Below are 15,841 nucleotides of genomic sequence, written 5' to 3' on the forward strand. Positions count from 1 at the left end.
TACTTGGCTAACCAATCTATATCCAAGATCATACTGAAGTCAGTCATAACCAACTCTATCAAAATCACTGATGAGTCCTTTCCACCATAATCTAACTCATCACAACATAACCATGCAATCTGCATAACAAGTCTATGCCTCTCTAGTTGCAATAAAAAAAGAACAACATGGCACCAAAACCAGTCCATCACGGTTGTATCTCGTGTGTGGGATACTACTTCCCACCACGTCAGGACATCATCCCACAATACATATGTAGTACAGATCACCCTATCGTGACCTACCACCCCCATACAGTCGAGGATGGAACTAATCATGCCCATCCATTGCTTAGCGCTGAATGGATCTAGGCCTCCCTCAAAGACTGGAGGGTAATATTCCTAGAATCTTCCACAAAGAAATTCCCACTTGTTCTCAACCCTAGGCTAAGCCAATACTGGTGCCACTCCTGGCATAGCAAAGGAAGAGGTGTTCCATAACAGATTATGTTGTTATTTCAAACACCTAATCTCTTCCTCTTGCCTCTGAAATCTTAATTGCACATCTGTAAACACCTACTAGAAATTATGAGGGGTAGGTGAATAACTCAAACCCAGGCTGTAATTCCCAGCCTCAGTATAACCACCACCAGGTCTCATTATCAGCCTTGGATACATACCTGTTGATTAAATCTGCAGTCAATAACTTGACCCATTAAAAATAATGAGCATATCAAAAGCCTTTCCCACGGGAACAATCATACCACACTACATTCACAGACCACTGCAGTGCTAAAAACATGCCATAGCATTCATACATCAATTCATAACCCCTGCTCTTCCAACATACATACCATGCCTTCAACTCCAACATGCAAATAACACATTTACATATTCACTGAGCAGGTAATCATATAATCATATCAATAATCAAGAGTCAGGCTCTATCAGAATCTCATGCTCCCAAATACAATGTGCAGGTAAAGCATTTACATTCTATATAAGCAGTTAAGCACATAACTACATAAATAGTTACCATACCCTGAGTGAAGCTTGTCTTTAGTGATGAGTGTACATGCCCAGCTTGTCTACAGGAACCCTTAACCTTGGCTTGCTCTGATACCAAGTTGTAATGCCCTACTACCCAGGGACCATTACGGTGTGCATTTTAAACAGTGCTAAACTCGCTAAACGAGTCATTTGGCCATAATCGTGTAACTAAATGTGATTACTGGTTTAGGGTTGAATTTTTTTTGTCAAAGATACAACGTTTCACTAAAACGTTTACTGTATACATTGGTGTTATCCCCAAAATTTCATTCAATGACGTGGCAGTCGAATGGGACAAGTGGCCATGCATGGTCAGTAAATGACACATTAATAGTCAATAAATGTGTTGATTAAAGATGTGTGAAGGTTGGATGTTGACCTGCAGAGTTGTGATATTGATGGACAGGAAATAGATTTAGCTGGTCAGTGATGTAATTTGTCATGCTCGACTAGAGATGTGCCATGCCCAACCAGTAGTGTTCCATGCCGACCATAGGTGTGCTAGAGGTGTGCTTTGCCTATATCAACCAGAGGTATGCTAGTGGTGTGCTTTGCCTATACTGACCAAAGGTGTACTTTGCCTATGCCAACAAGAGGTGCTTGCCTATGCCAACCAGTGATGTGTTTGGCATTGTCTTGGCCGACCAGTTACTTCGGGGATGGAGTCGGTTCTAAGAAGTTACCATCTAAGTAACAGAGTAACAGCTTCAACCTGAGTCGTTTGCAACTGTCGCAGGAATATCTCACACATCCCGAAATAATAGCTATACTATTGTAATTTGAATTTGTTTATTATTCATTAATTAAAGTGGTTGAAACAACTAAGGACCCCGTCAAAGGGGATTTTTCTCATGTACGATCCATGAGCCTATAAATAAAGAGCTCACGACATCATTATGGGGATATGATCTTTTGGGAGACTTGGAAACACTCTAATTTTGAGACTTTGGGACTGTTACTTGTGGCATTCTTTGGGCATTTTCCGAGAGAGCTTAGAGAGAGAAAGCTTTTATTCTCTAGAAAGAAACATTGTATCTTTTCACTTGCACTTGAGAAACTCAGTTGACTCAGGTTCATCTGATCCCAGGTGTAGGCCAAATATATTACAACTCTAAGTGGATTAGGCTATTACCAACAAATTGGGGCTAAACCACTATAAAATTACTTGTGTCATTTATCTTCCATTCAAGGTTTATCATAGTTTTTTTTGTCTACTCGCAATAGGCCAAAATCGTGGTCAACAATTAGGATCCCAAAATATAATTTAAACGTGAAATACAACAAAACATTTACAACCAATCGATCAAAGCGGCAAAATAGGGTTTAACCCTAGCTCCTCTTTAAACCTTTGACCGTGGTGGTCAAGCAGCCGGATATGTACACATCGTCACCTAAGCTCTCCAACTCAAGGATGGTCCAGCTTTCTTTTGCCTTTACCTGCACCACATAGCACCCGTAAGCCGAAGCTCAGCAAGAAAACTTAAACATGCTCATAAACAGGTAATAACATGTCACTAAATCATAATAGGCATGCCTAGCAGTAATAATCCTACTCATGCATGCAAGCAGGTACAAATAAATGTTTGTGGAGTCCTGCGCTCTGAGTAGATGACTAGTAAGTCTCTCGCTTTGAGGTAGATGACTAATAAGTCTCTCGCTCTAAGGTAGATGACTAATAAGTCTCTCTGAAGTAGATGACTAATAAGTCTCTCTCTTAATAGACGACTAATAAGTCATACTCTATATAGATGACTAATAAGTCTATCCCTGTGTAAATGATTGATTAGTCTACCTCTGTACAGATGACTGATAAGTCTATCTCCATATAGATGACTGATAAGTCTATATCTGTTTAGATGACTGATAAGTCTATTTCTGAGGTCACACGCCCTCCTAGCCATGTGACGTATCAGTCACCTAAGCTTATAGCCCTGGCTCTATATAACTAGCCTTTAGACTAGACAAGCGCTTTTGTTTTCAAAGAATTTAAGGTCGGTCAAGCATATCATGCTTATGATGATAATGCTTATGTCAATTAGATCTAATCTTTTTGAATTTCATTTCACACGCTAATACCGTTCTTGACTCATAAGCCAATACCATACTACCAATGCCCAGTACAACTGCCGAACTTGACTAATAAGTCATAGCTTCACAATCAATACTGACACCATTGTCGTTGCTGACTAATAACTCAATACCATACACAGATAAGCAAAGTTACTATGCATTTACTATGCAATCAATGTCAATACATAGAGCACTCAACATGCTTCATCAATAACCATACATGTCACATACTGGGTGCAATTTTCTTACCTTTGGTCCAAGCATAGGTTACGAATAAACGAGCCACAAGCATGCTCCTGTTTCCAAGCCCCTAGTGATAACCTAGTCACAACCATAATATAAAACCTCACAAAAAATTAGTGAATAAATACTTCCAGACCTAAACCTAGCCTTGGGACATCGAATCTTACTCAACTAGGTAGTAAGGTCAATCACAGGCCCTTAGAGTTAAGTTCCCATGATTAAAATTCCCAAGCTGGTCGCGACTTGGCCTAATGAGTCGGGACTTGCCCTAAGTCAAAGAGCCCCCCTGCCTGGGCACTAGGGCGGGCCGTGACTTGAACCCTCTTACGTCGCGGCGCACCCCCCAGCCTTCCTCCTCCAAGCTTCTGGCTTCATCCAAGTCGCGACTTGCTAGAACAAGGTCGCGACTTGACCACGAAACCAGCAATATCCTTTGATTTTTCCCACTTAAATCCTTCCAAAAACCTTCCCAAACATATCCAAATTCAAAAATCAAAGTTCCCAGACATCCTAAGTATCCAACACCAATAAAACCCAAGCTTCTATTCATTCAAAAACACATCAAAACAAAAAATCCAATCCAAGCTTAAAAACTTTAAAAACTTAGAACTTAAAACTTGGATTACCTCTGATTAAGTCGTTTCCCAACTAAATCTTTTAATAAGTTTCTAATCTTTCCTAGAATCGCTATGCCTCAATCCTTGCTTGAATCCGAGCCCTAAAACTCAAGTTTCCTTCGAAAATGTGATCGGATGTCGAAAAGGGAATGGGAGGGAGAGAGAACGTTATGAATGTTCTTTTATAATTTTAACAGTTTACTTCAAGCTTAAGTAACCTCAAGAAAATCCTAATGCTCAGGGTCCCAAAAACGCCCCCGGGGTAAAATAGTCAAAATTCCCATAATTTCCCCCTGATCTCACTAACTCCTAATTTATCAATAAATATTTATTCACATTACCCAGTATCCCGGTAATGTGCTAAATACCCTTTGACTCACTCCGAGTCAAGTATGGATCCCGTTGTGACTTTCCCACTAGCTTGCCTCCTAGAATCGTCTCATGCTGAGTAACCTTTGCATAACCAAGAAATAATGAAGACCACACATATATACCGCATATATGCCAAATATACCTGAAACGGGTCAAATTGTGAAAATTGCCCAATTAAACATAAATGGGCCCACATGCATATTCAATACACCAAAACATGCATATCACGTCATATTATAATATTATTCACATAATCACACGATAATACACATAATTCCATAATTTTCCATCCTGGCCTCCTAATCAAGGCCCTAAGCCTTATTAGGAAATTTGGGACGTTACACTCGTCCTCCGCTACATATTATGGAGGAGGTTGGTTTGGCATACTTCCAGAAGACTGCCATGTCTGACCCGCTTTCCTGGTGGTTTTTGCCAATGATTTTCTTGAAGGTCTTGAGTTCAGCTCTCAATGAAAACACCAAAATGTTGACTGATGATTTAGACAACGACACGGAGTCACTGAAACGATAAAGATTTATAAGTTTAATGTAAGAACTTAACAACCCGAGGATTTATAGTGGTTCAGCACCAGATGTTGGTAATAACCTACTTCCACTTAGTGTTTATATTGATGTATTATGAATCCTGTGATCAGCAAACTAGAGTTCATTGAGTTTCACAAGCTCCAAAAAAGGCTACAAAAGTCTTGTATAAAAAGCACTAGTTCTCTGTTAATACAAATTATTCTCCATGAATAAATCTCTTTTAATCCTTTTTATAGGCTCAAGGATGTACATATGGGCCAATGGGCCTTGTCTAATTTTATTACAAGCATATTTGAATAATTACAGAAATCATAATCTTTACACATAAATAGGGCCAAATATCTTTAAAATATCTGCCTTATAATTGTATTTGAACTCGGGTGTCATTACCACGACCAGACCTAGTCTCATATGCCAACACGTCTTCTGCCGTCCTGTTCAGAATCTTTCTTGAATCCATCGAGCAGCTTATACTCTGGTCATTGGTTGACCTGAATGTAATCACTAAATAGTCACGTGTAACCCACGTACTCACTGATTTTGTCACGTCAGCAAGTATTTTTCAGGGTAAACATAAGGTAATTGAAAAATAGAGTTTCAACGTTAAATTTTTTCTCTTGCTTTTAGAAAGTTAGCTCCTTTATTTGGGATGGAAATTTTCCCTATGGGGATGGGGACCTGAGAGGATCCGCCCCTATTTGGGCGGTGATTCCCTACCTAAACAAGGATTGAGATGGGAACATGGATTATTTTCCATCCCTGAATCTAAACGGGACAGGGAGGGATAACACTCTCACCCCAATGGGGTCCCATTTAATTCTTTTTATTTTTTAATATTCTATATTTATTTTAGATATTTCTTTGTGTGTGTTAGTAGCATATTAATAAGTTTTTAAATTTTTAAATTTTATTTTGGATAATATTTAATACTTTGAACTATTAACATATTATTATTATTATTATTATTAATTTTTATGTAATATATATTTTTTAGATAAATAGGTCCCCATGGGTATTCTCACCCCAATGGGGATTCCTCGCTTTGCCCTCAAAAAGAAATATGCGGGGATAGGTGTAACGCCCCAAACTCCAGGTATCGTTACGGTGTGCATTTTAAACAGTGATAAACTCGCTAATCAAGTCATTTGGTCATAATTGTGTAACTAAATATGATTAGCAGTTTAGGGTTAAAAATTTCGGTTAAGATATAATGTTTCACTAAAACGTTTACTATATACATTGGGATCCCAAAAATATAATTTAAAGGTTTATTACAACAAAATATTTACAACCAACCGACCTAAGTGGAAAAATAGGGTTTAACCCTAGTTCCTCTTTAAACCCTCGGTCGTGGCGGTCGAGCAGCCGCATATGTACACATCATAACCTAAGCTCTACAATCTCAAGGATGGTCCAGCTTTCTTTAGCCTTTACCTACACCACATAACACCGTGAGCCGAAGCCCAGCAAGAAAACTCAATATGCTCATGAACAGTAATTACCTGTCATCAAATCATAATGTGCATGCCTAGCAATAATAGCCTTAATCACGCATGCAAATAAGTTCAGATAATGATGGGGCATCCAAGATAAGAAATCTTACCCTCCTGAGTGGATGACTATCAAGTCAATCCTAATCACATGAGTGATTTAACACTGGTGGTTCCGATAACCATGCTGAGGCTTATAGCCCTAATCAAATGAGTGATTTAACATTTGAAGCTCAGATAACCATGCTGGGCTTATAGCCCTAATCAAATGAGTGATTTAACACTTGAGGTTCTGATAACCATGCTGGGGCTTATAGCCCTAATCAAATGAGTGACTGAGAAGTAAGTCACTAACATGGGATCTACCCCCTTACCCATGTGACGATACGGTCACCTGGGCCTTCTGGCCCTGACACTGAGTAACTAGTCATAGACTAGACAAGCGCTTATAGTTTTTCATCGAACTTGGGGTCGGACCGGCATTAATGCTCATAATGAGTTATTCAATGCAAATGTCGATTAGATCTAATCTTTCATCGGCTCTGCGTTCATGACACTTATGTCGCTCTTGACTCTTAGGTCAGTAACATACGACCAGTGCTCAAAACTACTGTCGAACTTGACTAGTAAGTCACAACTTAACAGCTACTTCTGACACCATTGTCGATTCTGACTAGTAAGTCAGTGCCACGCACAAGTAAGCAATGCTACCAGGCATATATCATATGTCAAATATCTTAATATAGGGCATTCAACATGCTTACTTAACAAGTGCTAGCATAATTAGGTTCATGTAAAAACACAGAGACTCAAGCTCTAATCAATCTCATATTTAACATTCATGGCATGCCCTAACCACGTGTTTCTCATGCATCACATACGAGGTGAAGTTTTCTTACCTTTGGTCCAACCACATGTTACCAATAAACGAGCCATAAGCACAATCCCGATTCCAAACCTCTAGTGATAACCTAGTCACAACCATAATATAAAACCTCATCAAAATGAGTAATAAAAGGTTCCCAAACCAAGACCTAGCCTCTGGGACGTCGAATCCTACTAAACCGGGTAGTAGGAACGATCTCGAGGCCTAAGATTTGAGTTCCCATGATCAAAACATAAATTCAGCCACAAATGCCCTCAAGCGTCGCGACCCCTTCTCTCTGAGCCGCGGCCCCCAGCCATATTAGAGGCGCCAGCATTAGGCACCTGCACCAAGCGTCGCGGCCCCCAAGCCCTTCATCTCCATTACCCACCTGCACCAAGCTCGGGCCGCAGCGCCCAAGAACAGGGCCACAGCCCCACCTCGAAACCCAGCCATAACCTCGATTTTACCATTTTAAAACCTTCCGAAAATCTACCCAAACATCTCCAAATTCCAAAATTAAAGTTCCCAAACATCCTAATCATCCAAAACTATTAAAACTCGAGTCTCAAATCATCCAAAAACTCATCAAAATACAAAATCCATTTCAAGCTTAAAAAATTTAAAAACTTAGAATTAAAACTTGGATTACCTCCGATTGAGTTGTTTCCCAACTAAATCCTCTGGCTAATAAGCTTCTAATCTTCCCTAGAATCGCTATGCCTCGATCCTCGCTTGAATCCAAGTCCTAGAACTCAAGTTTTCTTCAAAAATGCGATCGGGAAACAAAAATGGAACTTCGAAGGAGAGAGAACGTTCTGAACGTTCTTTTTATTTCTTAACAGGTTACTTCAAGTTTAAGTAGCCTCAAACAAATCCTAATGCTCGGGGTCCCGAAAACGTCCCCAGGGGAAAAATAGTCAAAACTTCCAGAATTTCCCCTGATCTTATTAACTCTCAATTTATCATCAAATATTTATTCTCATTACCCAATAACCTAGTAATGTGCTAAATACTCCTTAACTCACTCCGAGTCAAGTATAAATCTTATTGTGACTTTCCCACTAGCTTACCTCCTAGGATCGTCTCGTGATGAGTAACCCTGGCATAACCAAATAATAATGAAGCACCACACACATATCACACATATCTCAAATATGCCCAAAATGGCAAAAATATGAAAATCACCCAATTAATGAGAAATAGGTTCACATGCATATTTAATACACATAAACATGCATATAATCATTTAATTGCATAATAAATCAATTATGGCCCTCTCGGCCTCCTAATCAAGGTCCTAAACCTTATTAGGAAATTTGGGGCATTACAATAGGGGTGGGGACAAGGTTTTAAATGGTTAATGTGGATGGGGGACGAAGGGAACACTCCCCGCCAATTCCTTGCCCTGTTTCCATCCATATCCTTTATTAATGAGAAATGATTAAGAGTATCCTAAGTAAGGTGTCTAATACCTTATACCACTATGATGCAAATAAATATCTGGTCTCACTTATTTCAATTTAAATTAAAATATGTGGGACTTGATATATACACCTATGGTGATATACTATGTCCAAGGGTGTTGGGCACCCCTAAGTTGCCTTAGAATATCTCCAAAGGACTCTTTAAAATAGCATTTTTAGCTATAATAGGGAGTAAAATATAAAAAGCACTGCAACCACTTCATATATTCACTCTTCAAAATAAGAGCCATGAAGGAGCTAGCTAAACTAAATATTGGGAGCTTTCCAAAAATTTTCCAAACCCTTTTAATAGATTTTTCATCAAATTTATCTTTTTGTATGAACGATTTAATAAAAATATAGAAATTCAAATTTATATCAAAAAAAATTATTAAATTAACCTATATAAGCTAAAATAGGGAGTTAAAATGAGTCTGACAAAATTAATTCCCTAAAATAACTTTTTAGCCATTTTAGTTAAAATTTAGCTAAGAAATAAAGAACAATTTTAAAGTTGCTCTTATAGCAATGCTCTTTATTTATAGGTGCTAATGCTTCCTAAATATTAGTTTTTAGCCAATTAACTAATTCAGGGTATAAATAACAATACATTAACAAAATAAATTACATTATTCCAAATTTTAATTATAATCCTTTTTTAAATGCAAAATTAAGGAAGCAAACTACTAATTCGACAAATTGGCTATTGCCAACCGATCCAACTCAAATTCAGTGTAATGATTTGGTTGCATGAGGGGTCGATGAAACTAACTCGTAAATTGTTCTCCTTCATTGATAAGGCATCACTTGATGGTTGATAAATTAAAATAATTATTCTCATGCTTGTGTGCTTTTTATGTTAAGGGTAATTTTAAATAAATTTTTATGTTCAAATTTTGTATCTTAATTTATGGTTGATTAATAAATACATATCATAAATTTTAATTTTTTTAATCAAAATAATCAAGTGGTTAAATTAATTTAGTATTATAAATTTTAATTAATTTTCCATTTATTTATTAATTAGACATAATTGGGATATCAAAATTAGGAAAATTATTTTGATTCATTTTGAGCTATAGTATAAATAATAAGAGTATGAAAGATTCACTTACAATGATATTGAAATAGGAATAGCAAAACGAAAAATAGTGAGAATTGAGAAAAATGGATGTTTGCAATTACCTTCAAACTAAAACTAAAGTAATTGACAATATTCATTGTCTAATTTCTACAATATTAAAAGCCAATAAAATACATTGAACCTAGACAAACTAGCTTCTACTTGTTTAGTGGTACTTTTAAAGAAAGCACTTTCGGTAAATATTATTAATTGGAAAAGTGTTATGTTTTGACACGACGTGAAGACAAGGCCCCCTCCCAAAAAAAAAGAAAGAAAAATGTCCTTTTGAAAAGCAGAGGTCCATATTTGGGGGATCGATCCATGCTTAGAATCAATATACAAAATTGAGAGAAAAGTAATGACGAGGAATAATAATGACAATAGATTGGGTCAAAATAAGCTGAAAAAGAGATGTGGCATGAAGTAATGAGAAGCTATTTTAATGAAATTAAGTCAAAATGTAGTGTCAGTAAGCACATGGATGAGAAGTGATTATTAGTGAGAAGGAAAGTCACGAAGCTACTTATAAGTTCACTTTGATTTAGTAAGCACCACTTAATGGCCTTAGCTAGCTAGATACAATGAACCTAGACACTAATCAAGATGATTATTGCTTTCCCGTTGACTAAAAGAATTTGTATGATGCTATTACAAAACACGTATATATGTGTATGTATAATATCTTTGCACTGTTAACATATTGTACTTTATTTTTGCTTTGATGTCAATCCATATGATCACGCGGCCGGGCACCACGAACGAAGTATAAAACAAAATATCGTATTACGGTATATACATATACTGGTATATTGATATTAACCATACACGTCTATATACAATAAGTATGCCTTAATTATTATGTATAGAGAAAACGAACGTATGTGTATATCGTATTTAACCACAGTTGAACTTAACTAGATCGTCCGATGAATAGTTGGTCATCTACTCATCTCGTTTGGTTTCATATCGACTAAAATATACATAAATATATAATTACAGTAAAACCTCAATATAATAATAGATTATTTAATTTTAGTACTGAACTAATTTATTATAATTAAGAGGTTAATTATAACTGAATAGTGATATTAATATAAAAAAAATTCATAATACCCTAAAATATCAACTTTAACAGCAATAATAGTTTGAATTCACTAAAAACTATTATTCCAAAAATATTTATATAAAATTGTTTCACACAATAATATTCTCTTTTGAGTTATTATATTTTCTTAATACAGAACTTGAAAAATGTATGAAATTCCTCATTTTGTGCTTATCATGTGATTATAATTAAACAATTTGCTTAAATACGGAATATAAATTAAGCTGTTTAAACAGATTTATGTGTTGTTACGTACCACAACTATGATGAATGTTAATCCAGAAATATAAAGCAAGTAAAAATTGACACAAAGGAATTTTTACGTAGTTCAAAAATCATTTCAGAAAACCTACATTCACAGGGTCATGGCCAGAAAATAAATCAATTAGTAAAGAGTAAAGTTGTACAAAAGCATTGACTTAAACAACGTAAGACTCCCTCTTAAACTATTGTCGTGATTTTGTTGTATTCTTCTTTACAAAACTGGTTTTGATGAAACATTGAATCTCTTGAACTCCCTTCAAAGATCAGTGAGTGCTCTCTTCCTCTCGAAGTGAGACTTGATGAAATCTCTTTCGAAGATCCTTGGGAACACGTTCAGAAGAAACACAACATGTTACAAAGAATAAGATGTACATAGAAAAGTGCACTTTGCACAACCACAAAGATTAAGGTGAACAACTTAATAGTTACAAAGAAAAACTCCTCAAGAAATTAACAAGTGTTTTCAAATTCAAAATTGAAGAGGTGATTTTTGTAGAAATACTTTAATCTAAATTTAGCCCTAATTAATTCATGAGAAATCAAACAATAAATAACAAAGATTAGCGGAAGCGTACCGGAATCCATTAAATCAATTGTACAAAGGTTATGATCATCCAAATTTGCAGTCAAATCATTTTGGGAACCTTAGTCTCTTGATGATGGGGATTCAAGAGTGAAATGGTACGTACTGCAAATTGGGGACCATTACCTATTTATTAGTAATTGTCAAAACAGTAACTAATATTTATTGGCTATTTCTAATTTGGCCCCTCATCAAATTAGAAATTGTACTTATGGTATCCACATATTAAAATAACGACAATCATGCCCTTAAGTCATAAACTTTATTCCAAAATAGATCACATAATTTTGACTCATTTATATGATGACCCAACACACAATAAATATATACAATTGTGGCCCCAAATAAATTAATTCCTAACAATCTCCCATTGGGCCACATATGTATCCATATAAATGTGTTAACCTTATTGAGCTCATAACTTTTTCATCACAACCATAGGCATGTGCAATCTCGTCCATTAACTATATCAACATAGGATCAAAGCGGTTTTCGATGTATCAATCACAACTAATTCAATCAATGGTCACATATGTCGACATAGTCAAATGACATAGATCAATCATGATGATGTGGTATGAAAATTACATGCATGGTGATCTATCCATGTCAATTTTCATTTGGTCCTATTTTACTTTATGGAGATCAAAACTTTAGCTTAAATGTGCAAAGTAAAATAAACTGAATAACTTAAATTCTTATCAGAAAAAAATATCCAAATGTACAAGTTTCATGAAACAAATATAAAACATAAAGAATAATAAAGATAAACTCCCACTGAATCTAGATATCATCATACTATAAAACACCCATATGAGCAATGTGCTCATGAAAGACCTTGGGTGGCAAACCCTTTGTAAGGGGGTCTGCAATCATGGAGTTTGTACCTAAGTGTTCTATACAAATATGTCCATTCTGCACCCTTTCTTTCACAACAAGGAACTTGATGTCAATATGTTTTGACTTTGTCGAGCTCCTGTTGTTGTTGGAATACAATACGGCTAATTTATTGTCACAATACAACTTAAGTGGTCTTTCTCTTCCATCTAGAATGCGCAGCCCGGTGACAAAGTTCCTCAGCCATATACCATGGTTGGATGCCTCATAACATGCAACAAATTATGTTGCCATAGTGGATGAAGCTATGAGGGTCTGCAATCATGGAGTTTGGATGCCTCCATGATATAACTCCACCACCCAACAGATATATGTAGCCTGAAGTGGATCTCCTACTATCTTGGCATCCCGCAAAGTCGGAGTCAGAATACCCAATGATCTCAAAGTGATCTGACCTCCTATATGTGAGCATGTAATCTCTTGTTTTCTTCAAATATCTCATAACCTTTTTGGCTACTTTCCAATGATCAATTCTGGGATTGCTTAAATATCTGCCTAATACTCCAACAATGTACCCAATATCTGGACGCGTACAAACTTCAGCATACAGTAAACTCCCAACAGTTGAAGCATAAGGAATCTTTTGCATTTCTTGAACTTCGAGGCTTCCTTTAGGGTATTTCTTAAGACTAAATTTGTCTCCTTTAACGACAGGGGTATCACCAGGTTTGCAGTTCTGCATGCCAAATATTTTAAGCACTTTATCAATATAACTCTTTTGTGATAACCCAAGAATGCCCCGAGAACGATCTCGATGTATTTGAATTCCTAAAACAAAAGAGGCGTCACCAAGATCTTTAATCTCAAAATTTCTTGATAGAAATCTCTTGGTTTTGTGCAACATGCCTATATCATTTGTGGCAAGCAGTATGTCATCAACATGCAAAACCATGAAAACATGTTTACTCCCACTGAACTTGTGATACACACAATCATCAATAACATTCATCTCAAAACCAAACGAGAGGATAACTTGATGAAATTTGTGGTACCATTGACGGGAAGCTTGTTTGAGCCCATAAATGGATTTGGTCAATTTTCAAACCATCTTCTTTGGGTCTCCTAACACAAATTTTTCAGGTTGCATCATATATATTGTTTCATCAATGTTTCCATTAAGAAATGTTGTTTTCACATCCATTTGATGAAGCTCTAAATCATAATGTGCAACAAGTGCCATGATTGTCCTAAAAGAGTCCTTTGATGAAACTGGAGAAAAGGTCTCCTTAAAGTCAATCCCTTCCTTTTGAGTATATCATTTTTCTACAAGACGAGCTTTATACCTTTCCACATTACCTTTTGAATCTCGTTTTGTCTTAAAAATCCATTTGCAACCAATCAGTTTCTTTCCTTCTGGTAATGGGACAAGCTCCCAAACTTTATTGTCTTGCATAGACTTATACTCTTCATTCATTGCTTCAATCCAATTTTGAGAGTTAGAAATTTTCACGCCCTGATGAAAGTTGATTGGGTCATCTTCCATCATTCCATTGTCATCCTCATGTTCTTGGAGAAATATAATATAATCATCCGAAATAGCACTTCTCCTTTCTCTCGTGGACCTCCTTAATGACACTGGTTCTTGAGGTTGTTGAGTTTGTTCTTCTGGAAAAATTTCCTCATTTGGAATAGGGGTTTGTTCAACATTGTCTTGTTGAGGTTCTGGATTCACTTCTTGATGAATGATAGGTGTAGGAACCTGAATATTGTCAAAAGTGATAGTAGAAATTGGGTTTGAATTCAATTCCTCCTCAAAAGCAATGTCTCTTACCTCATTTCTCCCCCCAAACTCAAAATCCTCAAAAAATGTTGCAGTTCCCGTCTCAAAAATATTTCTAATTGTGGGATCATAAAACTTAAAGCCTCTAGATCTCTCAGAATAACCAATAAAGTAGTTGCTCACTATTTTGGAGTCCAATTTCTTTTCATGTGTCTTATAAGGCCTTGCTTCAGTTGGACATCCCCAAATGTGAAAGTGTTTTAGACTAGGCTTTTGACCTGTCCAAAGCTCATAAGGTGTTTTTGCAACTGCTTTAGTTGGTACTCGATTCAGAATGTAAGCTGCTGTCTTTAAAGCTTCTCCCCAGAGGGACTCAGGTAAGGTAGAATGAGCAATCATACTCCTTACCATATCCTTAAAAGTCCTATTTCGTCTTTCAGCAACACCATTCGTGCTAGGTGAGCCTGGCATGGTGTACTGTGGGACAATACCACATCCCTCTAGGAATTTAGCAAACGGTCCTAGACGTTGTTCGCCTGAGTCATCATATCTACCATAGTACTCACCACCATGATCAGATCTGACATTTTTAATCCTTTTGTTGAGTTGATTCTCAACTTCATCTTTATAAGCTTTGAATACGTCCACAGATTGAGATTTTTCATGAATGAGATATAGATACCCATAACGTGAGTAATCGTCTATGAATGATATAAAATATTGTTGACCATTCCAAGATGCCGTAGGGAATGGCCCACAAATATCTGTATGAATCAATTCTAAGACATATGAAGCTCTGTTGGCACCTAATCTCTTGGTTTTGGTCTGTTTTCCCTTGATGCAATCTACACAAACATCAAAGTCTGTGAAGTCAAGACACTCTAAAATGTCATCAGGCACAAGATGCTCAATTCTACCTTTTGAGATGTGACCTAAGCGTTTATGCCATAATGATGCTGAATTTGGTTTATTTAATTTGCGTTTAGTACCACGTGATCCCACATGCATTTCATTATAGGATACAATTGTTTCTAATAAATAAAGGTTGTCATAAGCATTCAAATAACAACTTCCAACAACATTTGAATTTAAAGACAAACTAAACTGATTGTTTCCAAAAGAACAACAATATCCAAATTTGTCCAACAAAGAAACATAAACTAAAATCCGTCTAAAAGATGGTACAACAAAAGTGTCTTTCAAATCCAAATAAAAACAAGTTCCTAACAACAACCTAAAATGCCCAATTGCTTCAACTTCCACCGATTTTCCATCGCCCACGAAGATGTGTCTTTCACCATCACTTGGCTTTCGGTAGCTCAGGCAACCCTGCATAGAAACACTTATGTGAGTAGTAGCACCATAATCTATCCACCAAGTGTTTCTAGGTACGGAAGCTAAATTAACCTCAGAATAGATCAACGTAATAATCATACCTTTCTTTACACGCCAT

This window comes from Humulus lupulus, chromosome 1, assembly GCF_963169125.1.
Source record: "Humulus lupulus chromosome 1, drHumLupu1.1, whole genome shotgun sequence".
Classification (NCBI taxonomy): Eukaryota; Viridiplantae; Streptophyta; class Magnoliopsida; order Rosales; family Cannabaceae; genus Humulus; species Humulus lupulus.